The following is a 23,802-nucleotide window of genomic DNA, read 5'->3' as shown; positions in this document are numbered from 1 at the left end:
CAAGTCGGCGTGTTCAAATATTCGCATTTATGAAAATGATGTAATGCGTAATCGTTATGAAAGCCACACATTGTCAAGTCGGCGTATTCAAATATTCGCATTGATGACAATGATGTAATGCGTAATCGTTATGAAAGCCACACATTGTCAAGTCGGCGTGTTCAAATATTCGCATTTATGACAATGATGTAATGCGTAATCGTTATGAAAGCCACACATTGTCAAGTTGGCGTCTTCAAATATTCGCACTTATGACAATGATGTAATGCGTAATCGTTATGAAAGCCACACATTGTCAAGTCGGCGTATTCAAATATTCGCACCTATGACAATGATGTAATGCGTAATCGTTATGAATGCCACACATTGTCAAGTCGGCGTGTTCAAATATTCGCATTTATGAAAATGATGTAATGCGTAATCGTTATGAAAGCCACATATTGTCAAGTCAGCGTATTCAAATATTCGCATTTATGACAATGATGTAATGCGTAATCGTTATGAAAGCCACACATTGTCAAGTCGGCGTGTTCAAATATTCGCATTTATGACAATGATGTAATGCGTAATCGTTATGAAAGCCACACATTGTCAAGTTGGCGTCTTCAAATATTCGCATTTATGACAATGATGTAATGCGTAATCGTTATGAAAGCCACACATTGTCAAGTCGGCGTATTCAAATATTCGCACCTATGACAATGATGTAATGCGTAATCGTTATGAAAGCCACACATTGTCAAGTCCGCGGGCACACACTGACTTTATGTATAGGACAGAATACGGCGGAAAATAAAAATAGAGGCAGAGCTGACTACTGACAAACAGCAGTTTTTGTGAAATCAATTTGGTTTTAATGATTTGTAAATATTTAAGGTTACTCTATGACTTCAATTGGTCTGCGAACGAAGGCGACATAAATATACAGAATGAAAATGAAATATGAAAAAAAACGAGAATATAATTGAAATAAATAAAAATATTATTCAAACGTAGGCATACTTAAGTAAAGTGAACGGTTGCTGAATGAGTTAAAGACAATGACATTGTTTGGCATGTGACTCATTTAAATTACCCAATGCGCTCGACGTGGTGTTAAGTGGTTAATATCAAGAAATGAAAGTTGTCGAACCAATTAAAATCAAGTATAATGTTAACCAATCACACGAAGGGAGCGCCCTATTAAAAAGACTCGTCTTGTCAACTCGGTCAGATCTTTCTGATCAGCTGATCTTGGCATTGCTTTGAAACGCATTCTCTCTCTACTGTTATACCCAGTCGTATATATTATATTACTATAATCATGGCTTCTCAGCACAAGCAGTCTCTAGTGCAGTTGCCGTGTGGTCAGTGTGGCAGCCCGTGTGGTGATGACGGAGTTATTTGCTGTCATTTGTGTCATGTATGGTTCCATGATCGCTGCCAAAACCTCACGTCGCACGACATGGAAACACTGGGGGCTATGACTAACAATTTTTTATGCTCTCTCTGTACAGCTGGTTATAGTTTTGAAGATGGTCTCGATCGGTTACATGCAGCAGAATGTTATAGTGGTATATCGTTACGAGATGTTGCTAGGATGGAAGATATTTATATTAGACGAGTGGAAAAGATCAGTATGCCGGAGAATGGGATCATGTTGGGCGAAAAGGTAGTTGACAGTACATCATTGAAGATATGGGAAAAGGCTGGTGGTGACGAATGTCTGAAACCAGTGAGTGTAATGGGTGGCAGTAACTGCCTGTTCAACGCCCTATCTGTTGCCTGTGTCGGAGATGAGAGTGCCGCTACCGAGCTTAGATTGAGGACATGCATCGAGATGGTCAACAACCAGGACTATTACACCCACTATCACCAGGGAAGCATGATTGCTCAGATATCACCAGACTACGCAAATTGTATACGTGACTGTGTAACCGGTGGTGGGTATTCATCGGCCCTCACGATTCATGCTGCCGCTACTGTTCTTGGGGTCGGTATACGGTCGGTATATCCGAATGTCAATGGGATACTTCACAAGTATATCGGTGTTCTCAATACTGTATTCACCCCAAGGGTATTAAGTGGTGGTCATGACAGAAGCGATGTATTAATTATGTGGACATCGGTAAGTATGCCAGGTAAGTATAATACAGGAACATGGAGACCTAACCATTTTGTTCCTCTGTTGCAGGTAGATATTCAGCCGACCATGGGTGTATTTAGTAAATCTCCGAGTTCACATGCAAGTACCTCAACACCAATCGAGAAAATCAGAAGTGATGTGGCAATATTACCAGACGACAATAACCAGCAATCAGACATATCTGAAGTAGTATGTATTCGGGCAAGAATACGTTCACTTCCTGGTGCAATGCACGGTAATGGCAGATTTATGGATGCAGATGATTTGTTTCAATGCATGTCACGAAATCAGCCTAGTGCAAACTCGGTGCCACCAGGTGTGAAGGAGAATGTTCACTTCCTGTTGGATTTTGAATCTAATTTTCTCCGAAGACAAAGGAACAAGAAGATGACTTATGTAGACGACTGCGGAGCCTGGGATGCCAAATCATCTGGAAAAACGCATCACTACATTATGGAAGACGACAGACTAAAGTGTTATGTCCATTTGAAAGATGGTGTATATTGCAGGGACGTGAAGCGGAAGCGTGTACCACTAGAGCCACAGCCGAATGAAGACGATGTCATTGCGTTTAGAAGATATTACGTAGCACTGAAACGAGATTGTAATTACAGGAAAAGAATTAGTACAGTAGTGAAGTGTAGAGACAGCCTGGCTCATTTGAAAAAGCTGGCAGTTGTGGAATATATAGGTAAGTATCCAATTTAGTTGCAGCCATGGTAATTCGCATTATCTGTAAATAATACAAAACTTTATTTATTTATTTGTTTCTTTCAGAACTTCGATGATATGTGATTTCCTCGTATTTACTCGTTCGCATATTTCAGAACTTTATTTGTTCCTTCTTTCAAAACTCCGATGTTATATAATTAACTAGTGGATAATTTACTCGTTTGCATATTTCAGAACTTCGATGTTATGTAATTCACATTTATGTCTCCCAAAAAACCAACCTCGCGTCCACGTCGTGGGAGATGGAAGCGGACATTTGTGCCGACTAAAGAGGCTCTGGTAATAAGAATATAATATAATATACGAGCAATGCACTATTAAATTCATAGTATTACCGAAAAAAATATCATTTTGTTTTTGCGTGTTTTTTACCCGTTTATAAGGTAGTGATGCTGTGGTTACCGGACGGTATAACCAATGACGTATGACTGTCAATGAACTGTAAATGTAGGGGTATTAAAAATATCATCATTTATGACAATGATGTAATGCGTAATCGTTATGAAAGCCACACATTGTGAAGTCAGCGTATTCAAATATTCGCATGTATGACAATGATGTAATGCGTAATCGTTATGAAAGCCACACATTGTCAAGTCGGCGTATTCAAATATTCGCATTTATGACAATTATGTAATGCGTAATCGTTATGAATGCCACACATTGTCAAGTCGGCGTATTCAAATATTCGCATTTATGACAATGATGTAATGCGTAATCGTTATGAAAGCCACATATTGTCAAGTCGGCGTATTCAAATATTCGCATTGATGACAATGATGTAATGCGTAATCGTTATGAAAGCCACACATTGTGAAGTCAGCGTATTCAAATATTTGCATTTATGACAATGATGTAATCGTTATGAAAGCCACACATTGTTAAGTCGGCGTATTCAAATATTCGCATTTATGACAATGATGTAATGCGTAATCGTTATGAATGCCACACATTGTCAAGTCGGCGTGTTCAAATATTCGCATTTATGAAAATGATGTAATGCGTAATCGTTATGAAAGCCACACATTGTCAAGTCGGCGTATTCAAATATTCGCATTGATGACAATGATGTAATGCGTAATCGTTATGAAAGCCACACATTGTCAAGTCGGCGTGTTCAAATATTCGCATTTATGACAATGATGTAATGCGTAATCGTTATGAAAGCCACACATTGTCAAGTTGGCGTCTTCAAATATTCGCACTTATGACAATGATGTAATGCGTAATCGTTATGAAAGCCACACATTGTCAAGTCGGCGTATTCAAATATTCGCACCTATGACAATGATGTAATGCGTAATCGTTATGAATGCCACACATTGTCAAGTCGGCGTGTTCAAATATTCGCATTTATGAAAATGATGTAATGCGTAATCGTTATGAAAGCCACATATTGTCAAGTCAGCGTATTCAAATATTCGCATTTATGACAATGATGTAATGCGTAATCGTTATGAAAGCCACACATTGTCAAGTCGGCGTGTTCAAATATTCGCATTTATGACAATGATGTAATGCGTAATCGTTATGAAAGCCACACATTGTCAAGTTGGCGTCTTCAAATATTCGCATTTATGACAATGATGTAATGCGTAATCGTTATGAAAGCCACACATTGTCAAGTCGGCGTATTCAAATATTCGCACCTATGACAATGATGTAATGCGTAATCGTTATGAAAGCCACACATTGTCAAGTCCGCGGGCACACACTGACTTTATGTATAGGACAGAATACGGCGGAAAATAAAAATAGAGGCAGAGCTGACTACTGACAAACAGCAGTTTTTGTGAAATCAATTTGGTTTTAATGATTTGTAAATATTTAAGGTTACTCTATGACTTCAATTGGTCTGCGAACGAAGGCGACATAAATATACAGAATGAAAATGAAATATGAAAAAAAACGAGAATATAATTGAAATAAATAAAAATATTATTCAAACGTAGGCATACTTAAGTAAAGTGAACGGTTGCTGAATGAGTTAAAGACAATGACATTGTTTGGCATGTGACTCATTTAAATTACCCAATGCGCTCGACGTGGTGTTAAGTGGTTAATATCAAGAAATGAAAGTTGTCGAACCAATTAAAATCAAGTATAATGTTAACCAATCACACGAAGGGAGCGCCCTATTAAAAAGACTCGTCTTGTCAACTCGGTCAGATCTTTCTGATCAGCTGATCTTGGCATTGCTTTGAAACGCATTCTCTCTCTACTGTTATACCCAGTCGTATATATTATATTACTATAATCATGGCTTCTCAGCACAAGCAGTCTCTAGTGCAGTTGCCGTGTGGTCAGTGTGGCAGCCCGTGTGGTGATGACGGAGTTATTTGCTGTCATTTGTGTCATGTATGGTTCCATGATCGCTGCCAAAACCTCACGTCGCACGACATGGAAACACTGGGGGCTATGACTAACAATTTTTTATGCTCTCTCTGTACAGCTGGTTATAGTTTTGAAGATGGTCTCGATCGGTTACATGCAGCAGAATGTTATAGTGGTATATCGTTACGAGATGTTGCTAGGATGGAAGATATTTATATTAGACGAGTGGAAAAGATCAGTATGCCGGAGAATGGGATCATGTTGGGCGAAAAGGTAGTTGACAGTACATCATTGAAGATATGGGAAAAGGCTGGTGGTGACGAATGTCTGAAACCAGTGAGTGTAATGGGTGGCAGTAACTGCCTGTTCAACGCCCTATCTGTTGCCTGTGTCGGAGATGAGAGTGCCGCTACCGAGCTTAGATTGAGGACATGCATCGAGATGGTCAACAACCAGGACTATTACACCCACTATCACCAGGGAAGCATGATTGCTCAGATATCACCAGACTACGCAAATTGTATACGTGACTGTGTAACCGGTGGTGGGTATTCATCGGCCCTCACGATTCATGCTGCCGCTACTGTTCTTGGGGTCGGTATACGGTCGGTATATCCGAATGTCAATGGGATACTTGACAAGTATATCGGTGTTCTCAATACTGTATTCACCCCAAGGGTATTAAGTGGTGGTCATGACAGAAGCGATGTATTAATTATGTGGACATCGGTAAGTATGCCAGGTAAGTATAATACAGGAACATGGAGACCTAACCATTTTGTTCCTCTGTTGCAGGTAGATATTCAGCCGACAATGGGTGTATTTAGTAAATCTCCGAGTTCACATGCAAGTACCTCAACACCAATCGAGAAAATCAGAAGTGATGTGGCAATATTACCAGACGACAATAACCAGCAATCAGACATATCTGAAGTAGTATGTATTCGGGCAAGAATACGTTCACTTCCTGGTGCAATGCACGGTAATGGCAGATTTATGGATGCAGATGATTTGTTTCAATGCATGTCACGAAATCAGCCTAGTGCAAACTCGGTGCCACCAGGTGTGAAGGAGAATGTTCACTTCCTGTTGAATTTTGAATCTAATTTTCTCCGAAGACAAAGGAACAAGAAGATGACTTATGTAGACGACTGCGGAGCCTGGGATGCCAAATCATCTGGAAAAACGCATCACTACATTATGGAAGACGACAGACTAAAGTGTTATGTCCATTTGAAAGATGGTGTATATTGCAGGGACGTGAAGCGGAAGCGTGTACCACTAGAGCCACAGCCGAATGAAGACGATGTCATTGCGTTTAGAAGATATTACGTAGCACTGAAACGAGATTGTAATTACAGGAAAAGAATTAGTACAGTAGTGAAGTGTAGAGACAGCCTGGCTCATTTGAAAAAGCTGGCAGTTGTGGAATATATAGGTAAGTATCCAATTTAGTTGCAGCCATGGTAATTCGCATTATCTGTAAATAATACAAAACTTTATTTATTTATTTGTTTCTTTCAGAACTTCGATGATATGTGATTTCCTCGTATTTACTCGTTCGCATATTTCAGAACTTTATTTGTTCCTTCTTTCAAAACTCCGATGTTATATAATTAACTAGTGGATAATTTACTCGTTTGCATATTTCAGAACTTCGATGTTATGTAATTCACATTTATGTCTCCCAAAAAACCAACCTCGCGTCCACGTCGTGGGAGATGGAAGCGGACATTTGTGCCGACTAAAGAGGCTCTGGTAATAAGAATATAATATAATATACGAGCAATGCACTATTAAATTCATAGTATTACCGAAAAAAATATCATTTTGTTCTTGCGAGTTTTTTACCCGTTTATAAGGTAGTGATGCTGTGGTTACCGGACGGTATAACCAATGACGTATGACTGTCAATGAACTGTAAATGTAGTGGTATTAAAAATATCATCATTTATGACAATGATGTAATGCGTAATCGTTATGAAAGCCACACATTGTGAAGTCAGCGTATTCAAATATTCGCATTTATGACAATGATGTAATGCGTAATCGTTATGAAAGCCACACATTGTCAAGTCGGCGTATTCAAATATTCGCATTTATGACAATTATGTAATGCGTAATCGTTATGAATGCCACACATTGTCAAGTCGGCGTATTCAAATATTCGCATTTATGACAATGATGTAATGCGTAATCGTTATGAAAGCCACATATTGTCAAGTCGGCGTATTCAAATATTCGCATTGATGACAATGATGTAATGCGTAATCGTTATGAAAGCCACACATTGTGAAGTCAGCGTATTCAAATATTTGCATTTATGACAATGATGTAATGCGTAATCGTTATGAAAGCCACACATTGTCAAGTCGGCGTATTCAAATATTCGCATTTATGACAATGATGTAATGCGTAATCGTTATGAATGCCACACATTGTCAAGTCGGCGTGTTCAAATATTCGCATTTATGAAAATGATGTAATGCGTAATCGTTATGAAAGCCACACATTGTCAAGTCGGCGTATTAAAATATTCGCATTGATGACAATGATGTAATGCGTAATCGTTATGAAAGCCACACATTGTCAAGTTGGCGTCTTAAAATATTCGCACTGATGACAATGATGTAATGCGTAATCGTTATGAATGCCACACATTGTCACGTCGGCGTGTTAAAATATTCGCATTTATGACAATGATGTAATGCGTGATCGTTATGAAAGCCACACATTGTCATGTCGGCGTATTCAAATATGCGCATTGATGACAATGATGGAATGCGTAATCGTTATGAAAGCCACACATTGTCAAGTTGGCGTCTTAAAATATTCGCATGCATGACAATGATGTAATGCGTAATCGTTATGAAAGCCACACATTGTCAAGTCGGCGTATTCAAATATTCGCACCTCTGACAATGATGTAATGCGTAATCGTTATGAAAGCCACACATTGTCAAGTCGGCGTGTTCAAATATTCACATTTATGACAATGATGTAATGCGTAATCGTTATGAAAGCCACACATTGTCAAGTTGGCGTCTTCAAATATTCGCATTTATGACAATGATGTAATGCGTAATCGTTATGAAAGCCACACATTGTCAAGTCGGCGTATTCAAATATTCGCACCTATGACAATGATGTAATGCGTAATCGTTATGAAAGCCACACATTGTCAGGTCCGCGGGCACACGCAGACTTTATGTATAGGACAGAATAGGGCGGAAAATAAAAATAGAGGCAGAGCTGACTACTGACAAACAGCAGTTTTTGTGAAATCAATTTGGTTTTAATGATTTGTAAATATTTAAGGTTACTCTATGACTTCAATTGGTCTGCGAACGAAGGCGACATAAATATACAGAATGAAAATGAAATATGAAAAAAAACGAGAATATAATTGAAATAAATAAAAATATTATTCAAACGTAGGCATACTTAAGTAAAGTGAACGGTTGCTGAATGAGTTAAAGACAATGGCATTGTTTGGCATGTGACTCATTTAAATTACCCAATGCGCTCGACGTGGTGTTAAGTGGTTAATATCAAGAAATGAAAGTTGTCGAACCAATTAAAATCAAGTATAATGTTAACCAATCACACGAGGGAGCGCCCTATAAAAAAGACTCGTGTTGTCAACTCGGTCAGATCTTTCTGATCAGCTGATCTTGGCATTGCTTTGAAACGCATTCTCTCTCTACTGTTATACCCAGTCGTATTTATTATATTACTATAATCATGGCTTCTCAGCACAAGCAGTCTCCAGTGCAGTTGCCGTGTGGTCAGTGTGGCAGCCCGTGTGGTGATGACGGAGTTATTTGCTGTCATTTGTGTCATGTATGGTTCCATGATCGCTGCCAAAACCTCACGTCGCACGACATGGAAACACTGGGGGCTATGACTAACAATTTTTTATGCTCTCTCTGTACAGCTGGTTATAGTTTTGAAGATGGTCTCGATCGGTTACATGCAGCAGAATGTTATAGTGGTATATCGTTACGAGATGTTGCTAGGATGGAAGATATTTATATTAGACGAGTGGAAAAGATCAGTATGCCGGAGAATGGGATCATGTTGGGCGAAAAGGTAGTTGACAGTACATCATTGAAGATATGGGAAAAGGCTGGTGGTGACGAATGTCTGAAACCAGTGAGTGTAATGGGTGGCGGTAACTGCCTGTTCAACGCCTTATCTGTTGCCTGTGTCGGAGATGAGAGTGCCGCTACCGAGCTTAGATTGAGGACATGCATCGAGATGGTCAACAACCAGGACTATTACACCCACTATCACCAGGGAAGCATGATTGCTCAGATATCACTAGACTACGCAAATTGTATACGTGACTGTGTAACCGGAGGTGGGTATTCATCGGCCCTCACGATTCATGCTGCCGCTACTGTTCTTGGGGTCGGTATACGGTCGGTATATCCGAATGTCAATGGGATACTTGACAAGTATATCGGTGTACTCAATACTGTATTCACCCCAAGGGTATTAAGTGGTGGTCATGGCAGAAGCGATGTATTAATTATGTGGACATCGGTAAGTATGCCAGGTAAGTATAATACAGGAACATGGAGACCTAACCATTATGTTCCTCTGATGCAGGTAGATATTCAGCCGACCATGGGTGTATTTAGTAAATCTCCGAGTTCACATGCAAGTACCTCAACACCAATCGAGAAAATCAGAAGTGATGTGGCAATATTACCAGACGACAATAACCAGCAATCAGACATATCTGAAGTAGTATGTATTCGGGCAAGAATACGTTCACTTCCTGGTGCAATGCACGGTAATGGCAGATTTATGGATGCAGATGATTTGTTTCAATGCATGTCACGAAATCAGCCTAGTGCAAACTCGGTGCCACCAGGTGTGAAGGAGAATGTTCACTTCCTGTTGAATTTTGAATCTAATTTTCTCCGAAGACAAAGGAACAAGAAGATGACTTATGTAGACGACTGCGGAGCCTGGGATGCCAAATCATCTGGAAAAACGCATCACTACATTATGGAAGACGACAGACTTAAGTTTTATGTAGATTTGAAAGATGGTGTATATTGCAGGGACGTGAAGCGGAAGCGTGTACCGCTAGAGCCGCAGCCGAATGAAGACGATGTCATTGCGTTTAGAAGATATTACGTAGCACTGAAACGAGATTGTAATTACAGGAAAAGAATTAGTACAGTAGTGAAGTGTAGAGACAGCCTGGCTCATTAGAAAAAGCTGGCAGTTGTGGAATATATAGGTAAGTATCCAATTTAGTTGCACAGCCATGGTAATTCGCATTATCTGAAAATAATACAAAACTTTATTTATTTATTTGTTTCTTTCAGAACTTCGATGATATGTGATTTCCTCGTATTTACTCGTTCGCATATTTCAGAACTTTATTTGTTCCTTCTTTCAAAACTCCGATGTTATATAATTAACTAGTGGATAATTTACTCGTTTGCATATTTCAGAACTTCGATGTTATGTAATTCACATTTATGTCTCCCAAAAAACCAACCTCGCGTCCACGTCGTGGGAGATGGAAGCGGACATTTGTGCCGACTAAAGAGGCTCTGGTAATAAGAATATAATATAATATACGGGCAATGCACTATTAAATTCATAGTATTACCGAAAAAAATATCATTTTGTTCTTGCGAGTTTTTTACCCGTTTATAAGGTAGTGATGCTGTGGTTACCGGACGGTATAACCAATGACGTATGACTGTCAATGAACTGTAAATGTAGGCGTATTAAAAATATCATCATTTATGTCAATGATGTAATGCGTAATCGTTATGAAAGCCACACATTGTGAAGTCAGCGTATTCAAATATTCGCATTTATGACAATGATGTAATGCGTAATCGTTATGAAAGCCACACATTGTCAAGTCGGCGTATTCAAATATTCGCATTTATGACAATGATGTAATGCGTAATCGTTATGAAAGCCACACATTGTCAAGTCGGCGTATTCAAATATTCGCATTTATGACAATGATGTAATGCGTAATCGTTATGAAAGCCACATATTGTCAAGTCGGCGTATTCAAATATTCGCACATATGACAATGATGTAATGCGTAATCGTTATGAAAGCCACACATTGTCAAGTCGGCGTGTTCAAATATTCGCATTTATGACAATGATGTAATGCGTAATCGTTATGAAAGCCACACATTGTCAAGTTGGCGTCTTCAAATATTCGCATTTATGACAATGATGTAATGCGTAATCGTTATGAAAGCCACACATTGTCAAGTCGGCGTATTCAAATATTCGCACCTATGACAATGATGTAATGCGTAATCGTTATGAAAGCCACACATTGTCAAGTCCGCGGGCACACACAGACTTTATGTATAGGACAGAATACGGCGGAAAATAAAAATAGAGGCAGAGCTGACTACTGACAAACGGCAGTTTTTGTGAAATCAATTTGGTTTTAATGATTTGTAAATATTTAAGGTTACTCTATGACTTCAATTGGTCTGCGAACGAAGGCGACATAAATATACAGAATGAAAATGAAATATGAAAAAAAACGAGAATATAATTGAAATAAATAAAAATATTATTCAAACGTAGGCATACTTAAGTAAAGTGAACGGTTGCTGAATGAGTTAAAGACAATGGCATTGTTTGGCATGTGACTCATTTAAATTACCCAATGCGCTCGACGTGGTGTTAAGTGGTTAATATCAAGAAATGAAAGTTGTCGAACCAATTAAAATCAAGTATAATGTTAACCAATCACACGAAGGGAGCGCCCTATAAAAAAGACTCGTCTTGTCAACTCGGTCAGATCTTTCTGATCAGCTGATCTTGGCATTGCTTTGAAACGCATTCTCTCTCTACTGTTATACCCAGTCGTATATATTATATTACTATAATCATGGCTTCTCAGCACAAGCAGTCTTCAGTGCAGTTGCCGTGTGGTCAGTGTGGCAGCCCGTGTGGTGATGACGGAGTTATTTGCTGTCATTTGTGTCATGTATGGTTCCATGATCGCTGCCAAAACCTCACGTCGCACGACATGGAAACACTGGGGGCTATGACTAACAATTTTTTATGCTCTCTCTGTACAGCTGGTTATAGTTTTGAAGATGGTCTCGATCGGTTACATGCAGCAGAATGTCATAGTGGTATATCGTTACGAGATGTTGCTAGGATGGAAGATATTTATATTAGACGAGTGGAAAAGATCAGTATGCCGGAGAATGAGATCATGTTGGGCGAAAAGGTAGTTGACAGTACATCATTGAAGATATGGGAAAAGGCTGGTGGTGACGAATGTCTGAAACCAGTGAGTGTAATGGGTGGCAGTAACTGCCTGTTCAACGCCCTATCTGTTGCCTGTGTCGGAGATGAGAGTGCCGCTACCGAGCTTAGATTGAGGACATGCATCGAGATGGTCAACAACCAGGACTATTACACCCACTATCACCAGGGAAGCATGATTGCTCAGATATCACCAGACTACGCAAATTGTATACGTGACTGTGTAACCGGTGGTGGGTATTCATCGGCCCTCACGATTCATGCTGCCGCTACTGTTCTTGGGGTCGGTATACGGTCGGTATATCCGAATGTCAATGGGATACTTGACAAGTATATCGGTGTACTCAATACTGTATTCACCCCAAGGGTATTAAGTGGTGGTCATGACAGAAGCGATGTATTAATTATGTGGACATCGGTAAGTATGCCAGGTAAGTATAATACAGGAACATGGAGACCTAACCATTTTGTTCCTCTGTTGCAGGTAGATATTCAGCAGACCATGGGTGTATTTAGTAAATCTCCGAGTTCACATGCAAGTACCTCAACACCAATCGAGAAAATCAGAAGTGATGTGGCAATATTACCAGACGACAATAACCAGCATTCAGACATATCTGAAGTAGTAAGTATTCTGGCAAGTATACGTTCACTTCCTGGTGCAATGCACGGTAATGGCAGATTTATGGATGCAGATGATTTGTTTCAATGCATGTCACGAAATCAGCCTAGTGCAAACTCGGTGCCACCAGGTGTGAAGGAGAATATTCACTTCCTGTTGAATTTTGAATCTAATTTTCTCCGACGACAAAGGAACAAGAAGATGACTTATGTAGACGACTGCGGAGCCTGGGATGCCAAATCATCTGGAAAAACGCATCACTACATTATGGAAGACGACAGACTAAAGTGTTATGTCGATTTGAAAGATGGTGTATATTGCAGGGACGTGAAGCGGAAGCGTGTACCACTAGAGCCACAGCCGAATGAAGACGATGTCATTGCGTTTAGAAGATATTACGTAGCACTGAAACGAGATTGTAATTACAGGAAAAGAATTAGTACAGTAGTGAAGTGTAGAGACAGCCTGGCTCATTTGAAAAAGCTGGCAGTTGTGGAATATATAGGTAAGTATCCAATTTAGTTGCAGCCATGGTAATTCGCATTATCTGAAAATAATACAAAACTTTATTTATTTATTTGTTTCTTTCAGAACTTCGATGATATGTGATTTCCTCGTATTTACTCGTTCGCATATTTCAGAACTTTATTTGTTCCTTCTTTCAAAACTCCGATGTTATATAATTAACTAGTGGATAATTTACTCGTTTGCATATTTCAGAACTTCGATGTTATGTAATTCACATTTATGTCTCCCAAAAAACCAACCTCGCGTCCACGTCGTGGGAGATGGAAGCGGACATTTGTGCCGACTAAAGAGGCTCTGGTAATAAGAATATAATATAATATACGGGCAATGCACTATTAAATTCATAGTATTACCGAAAAAAATATCATTTTGTTCTTGCGTGTTTTTTACCCGTTTATAAGGTAGTGATGCTGTGGTTACCGGACGGTATAACCAATGACGTATGACTGTCAATGAACTGTAAATGTAGGGGTATTAAAAATATCATCATTTATGACAATGATGTAATGCGTAATCGTTATGAAAGCCACACATTGTGAAGTCAGCGTATTCAAATATTCGCATTTATGACAATGATGTAATGCGTAATCGTTATGAAAGCCACACATTGTGAAGTCAGCGTATTCAAATATTCGCATTTATGGCAATGATGTAATGCGTAATCGTTATGAAAGCCACACATTGTCAAGTTGGCGTCTTCAAATATTCGCATTTATGACAATGATGTAATGCGTAATCGTTATGAAAGCCACACATTGTCAAGTCGGCGTATTCAAATATTCGCACCTATGACAATGATGTAATGCGTAATCGTTATGAAAGCCACACATTGTCAAGTCCGCGGGCACACACAGACTTTATGTATAGGACAGAATACGGCGGAAAATAAAAATAGAGGCAGAGCTGACTACTGACAAACAGCAGTTTTTGTGAAATCAATTTGGTTTTAATGATTTGTAAATATTTATGGTTACTCTATGACTTCAATTGGTCTGCGAACGAAGGCGACATAAATATACAGAATGAAAATGAAATATGAAAAAAAAACGAGAATATAATTGAAATAAATAAAAATATTATTCAAACGTAGGCATACTTAAGTAAAGTGAACGGTTGCTGAATGAGTTAAAGAGAATGGCATTGTTTGGCATGTGACTCATTTAAATTACCCAATGCGCTCGACGTGGTGTTAAGTGGTTAATATCAAGAAATGAAAGTTGTCGAACCAATTAAAATCAAGTATAATGTTAACCAATCACACGAAGGGAGCGCCCTATAAAAAAGACTCGTCTTGTCAACTCGGTCAGATCTTTCTGATCAGCTGATCTTGGCATTGCTTTGAAACGCATTCTCTCTCTACTGTTATACCCAGTCGTATTTATTATATTACTATAATCATGGCTTCTCAGCACAAGCAGTCTCCAGTGCAGTTGCCGTGTGGTCAGTGTGGCAGCCCGTGTGGTGATGACGGAGTTATTTGCTGTCATTTGTGTCATGTATGGTTCCATGATCGCTTCCAAAACCTCACGTCGCACGACATGGAAACACTGGGGGCTATGACTAACAATTTTTTATGCTCTCTCTGTACAGCTGGTTATAGTTTTGAAGATGGTCTCGATCGGTTACATGCAGCAGAATGTTATAGTGGTATATCGTTACGAGATGTTGCTAGGATGGAAGATATTTATATTAGACGAGTGGAAAAGATCAGTATGCCGGAGAATGGGATCATGTTGGGCGAAAAGGTAGTTGACAGTACATCATTGAAGATATGGGAAAAGGCTGGTGGTGACGAATGTCTGAAACCAGTGAGTGTAATGGGTGGCGGTAACTGCCTGTTCAACGCCCTATCTGTTGCCTGTGTCGGAGATGAGAGTGCCGCTACCGAGCTTAGATTGAGGACATGCATCGAGATGGTCAACAACCAGGACTATTACACCCACTATCACCAGGGAAGCATGATTGCTCAGATATCACTAGACTACGCAAATTGTATACGTGACTGTGTAACCGGAGGTGGGTATTCATCGGCCCTCACGATTCATGCTGCCGCTACTGTTCTTGGGGTCGGTATACGGTCGGTATATCCGAATGTCAATGGGATACTTGACAAGTATATCGGTGTACTCAATACTGTATTCACCCCAAGGGTATTAAGTGGTGGTCATGACAGAAGCGATGTATTAATTATGTGGACATCGGTAAGTATGCCAGGTAAGTATAATACAGGAACATGGAGACCTAACCATTTTGTTCCTCTGTTGCAGGTAGATATTCAGCAGACCATGGGTGTATTTAGTAAATCTCCGAGTTCACATGCAAGTACCTCAACACCAATCGAGAAAATCAGAAGTGATGTGGCAATATTACCAGACGACAATAACCAGCATTCAGACATATCTGAAGTAGTAAGTATTCTGGCAAGTATACGTTCACTTCCTGGTGCAATGCACGGTAATGGCAGATTTATGGATGCAGATGATTTGTTTCAATGCATGTCACGAAATCAGCCTAGTGCAAACTCGGTGCCACCAGGTGTGAAGGAGAATATTCACTTCCTGTTGAATTTTGAATCTAATTTTCTCCGAAGACAAAGGAACAAGAAGATGACTTATGTAGACGACTGCGGAGCCTGGGATGCCAAATCATCTGGAAAAACGCATCACTACATTATGGAAGACGACAGACTAAAGTTTTATGTAGATTTGAAAGATGGTGTATATTGCAGGGACGTGAAGCGGAAGCGTGTACCACTAGAGCCGCAGCCGAATGAAGACGATGTCATTGCGTTTAGAAGATATTACGTAGCACTGAAACGAGATTGTAATTACAGGAAAAGAATTAGTACAGTAGTGAAGTGTAGAGACAGCCTGGCTCATTAGAAAAAGCTGGCAGTTGTGGAATATATAGGTAAGTATCCAATTTAGTTGCACAGCCATGGTAATTCGCATTATCTGAAAATAATACAAAACTTTATTTATTTATTTGTTTCTTTCAGAACTTCGATGATATGTGATTTCCTCGTATTTACTCGTTCGCATATTTCAGAACTTTATTTGTTCCTTCTTTCAAAACTCCGATGTTATATAATTAACTAGTGGATAATTTACTCGTTTGCATATTTCAGAACTTCGATGTTATGTAATTCACATTTATGTCTCCCAAAAAACCAACCTCGCGTCCACGTCGTGGGAGATGGAAGCGGACATTTGTGTAGACTAAAGAGGCTCTGGTAATAAGAATATAATATAATATACGGGCAATGCACTATTAAATTCATAGTATTACCGAAAAAAATATCATTTTGTTCTTGCGAGTTTTTTACCCGTTTATAAGGTAGTGATGCTGTGGTTACCGGACGGTATAACCAATGACGTATGACTGTCAATGAACTGTAAATGTAGGCGTATTAAAAATATCATCATTTATGTCAATGATGTAATGCGTAATCGTTATGAAAGCCACACATTGTGAAGTCAGCGTATTCAAATATTCGCATTTATGACAATGATGTAATGCGTAATCGTTATGAAAGCCACACATTGTCAAGTCGGCGTATTCAAATATTCGCATTTATGACAATGATGTAATGCGTAATCGTTATGAATGCCACACATTGTCAAGTCGGCGTATTCAAATATTCGCATTGATGACAATGATGTAATGCGTAATCGTTATGAAAGCCACATATTGTCAAGTCGGCGTATTCAAATATTCGCACATATGACAATGATGTAATGCGTAATCGTTATGAAAGCCACACATTGTCAAGTCGGCGTGTTCAAATATTCGCATTTATGACAATGATGTAATGCGTAATCGTTATGAAAGCCACACATTGTCAAGTTGGCGTCTTCAAATATTCGCATTTATGACAATGATGTAATGCGTAATCGTTATGAAAGCCACACATTGTCAAGTCGGCGTATTCAAATATTCGCACCTATGACAATGATGTAATGCGTAATCGTTATGAAAGCCACACATTGTCAAGTCCGCGGGCACACACAGACTTTATGTATAGGACAGAATACGGCGGAAAATAAAAATAGAGGCAGAGCTGACTACTGACAAACAGCAGTTTTTGTGAAATCAATTTGGTTTTAATGATTTGTAAATATTTAAGGTTACTCTATGACTTCAATTGGTCTGCGAACGAAGGCGACATAAATATACAGAATGAAAATGAAATATGAAAAAAAAACGAGAATATAATTGAAATAAATAAAAATATTATTCAAACGTAGGCATACTTAAGTAAAGTGAACGGTTGCTGAATGAGTTAAAGAGAATGGCATTGTTTGGCATGTGACTCATTTAAATTACCCAACGCGCTCGACGTGGTGTTAAGTGGTTAATATCAAGAAATGAAAGTTGTCGAACCAATTAAAATCAAGTATAATGTTAACCAATCACACGAAGGGAGCGCCCTATAAAAAAGACTCGTCTTGTCAACTCGGTCAGATCTTTCTGATCAGCTGATCTTGGCATTGCTTTGAAACGCATTCTCTCTCTACTGTTATACCCAGTCGTATATATTATATTACTATAATCATGGCTTCTCAGCACAAGCAGTCTCCAGTGCAGTTGCCGTGTGGTCAGTGTGGCAGCCCGTGTGGTGATGACGGAGTTATTTGCTGTCATTTGTGTCATGTATGGTTCCATGATCGCTGCCAAAACCTCACGTCGCACGACATGGAAACACTGGGGGCTATGACTAACAATTTTTTATGCTCTCTCTGTACAGCTGGTTATAGTTTTGAAGATGGTCTCGATCGGTTACATGCAGCAGAATGTTATAGTGGTATATCGTTACGAGATGTTGCTAGGATGGAAGATGTTTATATTAGACGAGTGGAAAAGATCAGTATGCCGGAGAATGGGATCATGTTGGGCGAAAAGGTAGTTGACAGTACATCATTGAAGATATGGGAAAAGGCTGGTGGTGACGAATGTCTGAAACCAGTGAGTGTAATGGGTGGCAGTAACTGCCTGTTCAACGCCCTATCTGTTGCCTGTGTCGGAGATGAGAGTGCCGCTACCGAGCTTAGATTGAGGACATGCATCGAGATGGTCAACAACCAGGACTATTACACCCACTATCACCAGGGAAGCATGATTGCTCAGATATCACCAGACTACGCAAATTGTATACGTGACTGTGTAACCGGTGGTGGGTATTCATCGGCCCTCACGATTCATGCTGCCGCTACTGTTCTTGGGGTCGGTATACGGTCGGTATATCCGAATGTCAATGGGATACTTGACAAGTATATCGGTGTACTCAATACTGTATTCACCCCAAGGGTATTAAGTGGTGGTCATGACAGAAGCGATGTATTAATTATGTGGACATCGGTAAGTATGCCAGGTAAGTATAATACAGGAACATGGAGACCTAACCATTTTGTTCCTCTGTTGCAGGTAGATATTCAGCAGACCATGGGTGTATTTAGTAAATCTCCGAGTTCACATGCAAGTACCTCAACACCAATCGAGAAAATCAGAAGTGATGTGGCAATATTACCAGACGACAATAACCAGCATTCAGACATATCTGAAGTAGTAAGTATTCGGGCAAGTATACGTTCACTTCCTGGTGCAATGCACGGTAATGGCAGATTTATGGATGCAGATGATTTGTTTCAATGCATGTCACGAAATCAGCCTAGTGCAAACTCGGTGCCACCAGGTGTGAAGGAGAATATTCACTTCCTGTTGAATTTTGAATCTAATTTTCTCCGAAGACAAAGGAACAAGAAGATGACTTATGTAGACGACTGCGGAGCCTGGGATGCCAAATCATCTGGAAAAACGCATCACTACATTATGGAAGACGACAGACTAAAGTTTTATGTAGATTTGAAAGATGGTGTATATTGCAGGGACGTGAAGCGGAAGCGTGTACCACTAGAGCCACAGCCGAATGAAGACGATGTCATTGCGTTTAGAAGATATTACGTAGCACTGAAACGAGATTGTAATTACAGGAAAAGAATTAGTACAGTTGTGAAGTGTAGAGACAGCCTGGCTCATTTGAAAAAGCTGGCAGTTGTGGAATATATAGGTAAGTATCCAATTTAGTTGCAGCCATGGTAATTCGCATTATCTGTAAATAATACAAAACTTTATTTATTTATTTGTTTCTTTCAGAACTTCGATGATATGTGATTTCCTCGTATTTACTCGTTCGCATATTTCAGAACTTTATTTGTTCCTTCTTTCAAAACTCCGATGTTATATAATTAACTAGTGGATAATTTACTCGTTTGCATATTTCAGAACTTCGATGTTATGTAATTCACATTTATGTCTCCCAAAAAACCAACCTCGCGTCCACGTCGTGGGAGATGGAAGCGGACATTTGTGCCGACTAAAGAGGCTCTGGTAATAAGAATATAATATAATATACGAGCAATGCACTATTACATTCATAGTATTACCGAAAAAAATATCATTTTGTTCTTGCGTGTTTTTTACCCGTTTATAAGGTAGTGATGCTGTGGTTACTGGACGGTATAACCAATGACGTATGACTGTCAATGAACTGTAAATGTAGGGGTATTAAAAATATCATCATTTATGACAATGATGTAATGCGTAATCGTTATGAAAGCCACACATTGTGAAGTCAGCGTATTCAAATATTCGCATTTATGACAATGGTGTAATGCGTAATCGTTATGAAAGCCACACATTGTCAAGTCGGCGTATTCAAATATTCGCATTTATGACAATTATGTAATGCGTAATCGTTATGAATGCCACACATTGTCAAGTCGGCGTATTCAAATATTCGCATTTATGACAATGATGTAATGCGTAATCGTTATGAAAGCCACATATTGTCAAGTCGGCGTATTCAAATATTCGCATTGATGACAATGATGTAATGCGTAATCGTTATGAAAGACACACATTGTAAAGTCAGCGTATTCAAATATTCGCATTTATGATAATGATGTAATGCGTAATCGTTATGAAAGCCACACACTGTCAAGTCGGCGTATTCAAATATTCGCATTTATGACAATGATGTAATGCGTAATCGTTATGAAAGCCACATATTGTCAAGTCGGCGTATTCAAATATTCGCATTGATGACAATGATGTAATGCGTAATCGTTATGAAAGACACACATTGTCAAGTCGGTGTATTCAAATATTCGCATTTATGACAATGATGTAATGCGTAATCGTTATGAATGCCACACATTGTCAAGTCGGCGTGTTCAAATATTCGCATTTATGAAAATGATGTAATGCGTAATCGTTATGAATGCCACACATTGTCAACTCGGCGTATTCAAATATTCGCATTGATGACAATGATATAATGCGCAATCGTTATGAATGCCACACATTGTCAAGTTGGCGTCTTCAAATATTCGCATTTATGACAATGATGTAATGCGTAATCGTTATGAAAGCCACACATTGTCAAGTCGGCGTATTCAAATATTCGCACCTATGACAATGATGTAATGCGTAATCGTTATGAAAGCCACACATTGTCAAGTCCGCGGGCACACACAGACTTTAAGTATAGGACAGAATACGGCGGAAAATAAAAATAGAGGCAGAGCTGACTACTGACAAACAGCAGTTTTTGTGAAATCAATTTGGTTTTAATGATTTGTAAATATTTAAGGTTACTCTATGACTTCAATTGGTCTGCGAACGAAGGCGACATAAATATACAGAATGAAAATGAAATATGAAAAAAAAAACGAGAATATAATTGAAATAAATAAAAATATTATTCAAACGTAGGCATACTTAAGTAAAGTGAACGGTTGCTGAATGAGTTAAAGAGAATGGCATTGTTTGGCATGTGACTCATTTAAATTACCCAATGCGCTCGACGTGGTGTTAAGTGGTTAATATCAAGAAATGAAAGTTGTCGAACCAATTAAAATCAAGTATAATGTTAACCAATCACACGAGGGAGCGCCCTATAAAAAAGACTCGTGTTGTCAACTCGGTTAGATCTTTCTGATCAGCTGATCTTGGCATTGCTTTGAAACGCATTCTCTCTCTACTGTTATACCCAGTCGTATATATTATATTACTATAATCATGGCTTCTCAGCACAAGCAGTCTCCAGTGCAGTTGCCGTGTGGTCAGTGTGGCAGCCCGTGTAGTGATGACGGAGTTATTTGCTGTCATTTGTATCATGTATGGTTCCATGATCGCTGCCAAAACCTCACGTCGCACGACATGGAAACACTGGGGGCTATGACTAACAATTTGTTATGCTCTCTCTGTACAGCTCGTTATAGTTTTGAAGATGGTCTCGATCGGTTACATGCAGCAGAATGTTATAGTGGTATATCGTTACGAGATGTTGCTAGGATGGAAGATATTTATATTAGACGAGTGGAAAAGATCAGTATGCCGGAGAATGGGATCATGTTGGGCGAAAAGGTAGTTGACAGTACATCATTGAAGATATGGGAAAAGGCTGGTGGTGACGAATGTCTGAAACCAGTGAGTGTAATGGGTGGCGGTAACTACCTGTTCAACGCCCTATCTGTTGCCTGTGTCGGAGATGAGAGTGCCGCTACCGAGCTTAGATTGAGGACATGCATCGAGATGGTCAACAACCAGGACTATTACACCCACTATCACCAGGGAAGCATGATTGCTCAGATATCACCAGAGTACGCAAATTGTATACGTGACTGTGTAACCGGTGGTGGGTATTCATCGGCCCTCACGATTCATGCTGCCGCTACTGTTCTTGGGGTCGGTATACTGTCGGTATATCCGAATGTCAATGGGATACTTGACAAGTATATCGGTGTACTCAATACTGTATTCACCCCAAGGGTATTAAGTGGTGGTCATGGCAGAAGCGATGTATTAATTATGTGGACATCGGTAAGTATGCCAGGTAAGTATAATACAGGAACATGGAGACCTAACCATTTTGTTCCTCTGTTGCAGGTAGATATTCAGCCGACCATGGGTGTATTTAGTAAATCTCCGAGTTCACATGCAAGTACCTCAACGCCAATCGAGAAAATCAGAAGTGATGTGGCAATATTACCAGACGACAATAACCAGCAATCAGACATATCTGAAGTAGTAAGTATTCGGGCAAGTATACGTTCACTTCCTGGTGCAATGCACGGTAATGGCCGATTTATGGATGCAGATGATTTGTTTCAATGCATGTCACGAAATCAGCCTAGTGCAAACTCGGTGCCACCAGGTGTGAAAGAGAATGTTCACTTCCTGTTGAATTTTGAATCTAATTTTCTCCGAAGACAAAGGAACAAGAAGATGACTTATGTAGACGACTGCGGAGCCTGGGATGCCAAATCATCTGGAAAAACGCATCACTACATTATGGAAGACGACAGACTAAAGTTTTATGTAGATTTGAAAGATGGTGTATATTGCAGGGACGTGAAGCGGAAGCGTGTACCACTAGAGCCGCAGCCGAATGAAGACGATGTCATTGCGTTTAGAAGATATTACGTAGCACTGAAACGAGATTGTAATTACAGGAAAAGAATTAGTACAGTAGTGAAGTGTAGAGACAGCCTGGCTCATTTGAAAAAGCTGGCAGTTGTGGAATATATAGGTAAGTATCCAATTTAGTTGCAGCCATGGTAATTCGCATTATCTGAAAATAATACAAAACTTTATTTATTTATTTGTTTCTTTCAGAACTTCGATGATATGTGATTTCCTCGTATTTACTCGTTCGCATATTTCAGAACTTCGATGTTATGTAATTCACATTTATGTCTCCCAAAAAACCAACCTCGCGTCCACGTCGTGGGAGATGGAAGCGGACATTTGTGCCGACTAAAGAGGCTCTGGTAATAACAATATAATATAATATACGAGCAATGCACTATTAAATCCATAGTATTACCGAAGATAATATCATTTTGTTCTTGCGTGTTTTTTGCCCGTTTATAAGGTGGTGATGCTGTGGTTACCGGACGGTATAACCAATGGCGTATGACTGTCAATGAACTGTAAATGTTGGCGTATTAAAAATATCATCATTTATGACAATGATGTAATGCGTAATCGTTATGAAAGCCACAGGTTGTCAAGTAGGCGTATTCAAATATTCTCATTCATAACAATGGTGTAATGCGTAAATGTTATGAAAGCCACACATTGTCAAATCGGCGTATTCAAATATTCTCATT

This window comes from Saccoglossus kowalevskii, chromosome 5 (assembly GCF_978046115.1).
Source record: "Saccoglossus kowalevskii chromosome 5, keSacKowa6.1, whole genome shotgun sequence".
NCBI lineage: Eukaryota > Metazoa > Hemichordata > Enteropneusta > Harrimaniidae > Saccoglossus > Saccoglossus kowalevskii.
This window is presented reverse-complemented; position numbering follows the sequence as displayed.